We start from the raw sequence: 3,216 nt of genomic DNA on the forward strand, positions 1-3,216 counted from the left end.
GGCTGTTGATTTTGAATTTCTGACAGATGTCGGGCAAAGGATCCCAGGGTCAACAGACTACAGGTGGTTCCTACACAGGCACTGGAACAAGAGCTGACCTTAACAACCACGGAAACCAGTGCAACCCCAACCATGGGGAGTACAAAGGCCATAGCTCTTCCTACCAGGTGGGTCATTACACGACTACATCGTCGATTATAGTGCGGTCAAAATTCGTCGCACAACTTGTCAAATTTTAATATCTCCCCAACTATCGAACATAGGTTCTCCAATTTTTGTACACGGTGACTTGTATTAATTTGTCTAAATAGATAAGTTTTTTTTTTAAACATCTGGTAGCTGTATTCTTGAAAATTCCTTAATAAATACAATAAACTAATTTGAAAATCCAAGTGGGTGGTTTCTACAATTTTGTTAATGTTTTCAGTTGGGGCAATATTGCTTTTAAAAGAAGTCCGTCATGTTTTCGTGTTCACTATAAAATCTATTTCTTGTAATAAGTTTTACCATTAAAAAGTGTCGTTGGTGAGCTGTGACGTAGGAATATGCGTAATAAAAATGTGTGTGAGAAGCGGGAAGTGCTGTGAACAATCTCATTTTACGTGTGACGGAGATTTTCAAGTATTTTATGTTAATTTATGAAGAAAAGTTTTTTAATCCGGCCCCAACTGTTGAGGAAAAATTATGATTTAGTTAAGGCAAATTGATCCAAACTGCTGTGCAAAGTATGGGGGCACTGATTCACCAGTTAAAAGAGATATTTGAGGATCAGTTGAGCCACATATTATTTTTGATAGCACTATAGTTTCAGAACTTCACAGTGGTCAGTGAACGAACATGTAGGCTAGGCCTACAATGTCGAGCACTCAACAACATTATAAGTTCATGTTTGTTTTTTCATACCGGGTATTCATATAATAATAATATGCGTCATGATATAAAATTATGCGAATATTAGCCTAATTATAGACATACACACTTGTACATGAATTTTTTATTTTTTTTTAATTAAGCTTGTAAGTTATCCTGTAACATATTGATATAGTGGGTCATACTCTCAGTCTCTTCTCGTCATTAGGTCGTTTGGTGGTGTTTTTTTGTGGGGGGGGGGGTTTGTGGGGGGCGGTTTGGGTTTGGGGGGGGGCTGGTGGAAGGGGGGGTGGTTGTTGTTAATTTTTTACGATGCTCACAACTGCATAAGGTCATTTGAGCGCGCAGGACACGTTAAACATTAAACTTTTCAGTTAGAAAGCAATTTTGAATTTTGCCCGGGTGGCGGCCGAAGCCCACTTTCATCGATTCTGGACCGTCAAGTAATATTAAACATGCCTAACTTGTACACGGGACCTCGGAGATTTTGGCCTTTAAATCCGAGAAAGCTAGGTATTAGATCTTACCTACCATAAGATTAGGGGTGTGGCTGAAAGACAGCAGTAAGAAGAGCCAAGGAGTAGCAGCAGAAAGGCTGCAGAATGAGTCAGTAGCCCAGAGGAGGGGGGAAAGGAGGTGAGGGGTGGGGGGCAGAAAGTAGAGACGAAAGTAAACGACAGAACATTGTTAGAGAGCAGAGAAGGAGGTAAAAAGAGAAAATGTTAGGAAAAAAAGTTTCCGTCGCTGTCCGTATTCGAACCTATTGATTCTATTGAATGAGAGGCGAACACAGTAACCTCTGGATCACGAGAGTACCCATCATTAAGTCTACACTTTTTGTCCCTTGACAATTGATAAGAGAAAAGCAGTCAAATTGCTGTCTTTTTATTATTTCTAATTAATTAATGGAGGTTTAACGTCTTTCTCTTGTGTTGACAGGGAACTGGAACAAGGTCTGATCTGAACAATCACTCCAACCAAATGAACCCAACCAACTCAGCCTATAAGGGCAAGAAGTAGGGTGCCCTGGCTGACTGAGGCATGCCTGTGCCTTCTCAGGTTGGTTCTGGAGCGAATTATAGTTGCTTAACACCTGTGCATGTGTTCCGCGCAATTTTCCGATCGGTGCAAACTTAGCGCGTTTTAACGATCATATAATTGCGCGGTAATCCATGCATATCATTTTACTCACATCAAGTAACATTCACATATATTTTCAAAAGTGTAAAAATATGAAAATTAGAATTAAAATTAACAAACGAAACTGAAGAGCTCACAAGAATGATACAATGCTAGGTATCAAAAGTGTAAAGAAATTAAAATTAAAATTAACATATCGAACTGAAGAGTTTAGCAAGATTGATCGTTAAAAAGCAGAACACATGCACTATACTCTCCGGAGTAGAAAATGTTCCGTTGCTGTCAGGTTTCCAACCCGGGACCTATTGAATGAGAGGCAAACTCCATAACCTCTAGACCACGAGGGCCCCCATATCTATCTATCTATCTATTTTTCTGTCTATCTGTCTGTCTGTCTGTCTGTCTGTCTGTCTGTCTGTCTGTCTGTCTGTCTGTCTGTGAATCCAAATTGCTTTATGTGATAATTTGTAACCAAACATAATAAGTGTTTCTTTCCTCCCTAGATAATCCTCTGAAGACCACAAAAGAACTTCTCGGCAGCCGATGCAAATCATGGAAACAAGCGTGTTTATAACTTTGCAAAAGTTTGGGGGAATAACTGTTTGGAAAAAAAATGGGAATTTGAAAGGGTGGGAGGTGGAATTAAGTTGGAAACTGTTTCTCAGTGTATCGTCTTTAATGTAGTTTGTGATCTACAGTTGGAAATCAAAAGACAAAACGCATAGAGCACATTAAATTTCTGTCTGGGCAAATGTTTCCTTGCTAACGAACTGAATTACGTCAAGACGCTATTAAAAAGAAGAGAAAAAACCAAACAAACCCCCCCCCCCCTAGCCCCCTACCCTCGCCCTCCCGCCCCCCCCCCCCAAACCAGTTTCGTCAATTCAATCTTTTAAGTGTTTAATTATCAGTATCGTTACATTAAAATTTTTGTTTGAAAATGTTGAGAATAAAACCTCGTCTGCCGAGAATACGTCTCCCTTTTAAGTTATTTAAGCTACGTACTGTGTCTGCTTTCTTTGTGTTTTTTTAAATTTCTTTGTGTCTTAATTCTTTCCATATATATATATATATATATATATATATATATATATATATATATATATATATATATATATATATAAATATATATATATATACTAGCTGGGCCCCCTTTCGATGAAAGGAATGATCGGTGCATTAACATCAACTGAAAGTCATTGGCCT

General features: G+C 38.6%; 1 long non-coding RNA gene across 1 annotated transcript in view; it reads left to right on the forward strand.

The window, feature by feature from the left end:
- The window catches only part of LOC101850631, a 4,865-nt gene extending 2,057 nt beyond the window's left edge, over nucleotides 1–2,808 (forward strand). Inside the window, exons 2-4 of the long non-coding RNA XR_220168.3 lie at nucleotides 27–167; nucleotides 1,810–1,929; nucleotides 2,514–2,808. This is a non-coding gene — a long non-coding RNA (uncharacterized LOC101850631). The remainder of the gene's footprint in view (nucleotides 1–26; nucleotides 168–1,809; nucleotides 1,930–2,513) is intronic.
- Nucleotides 2,809–3,216: the final 408 nt, after the last annotated feature.

This window comes from Aplysia californica, unplaced genomic scaffold (assembly GCF_000002075.1).
Source record: "Aplysia californica isolate F4 #8 unplaced genomic scaffold, AplCal3.0 scaffold00045, whole genome shotgun sequence".
Lineage (NCBI taxonomy): Eukaryota > Metazoa > Mollusca > Gastropoda > Aplysiida > Aplysiidae > Aplysia > Aplysia californica.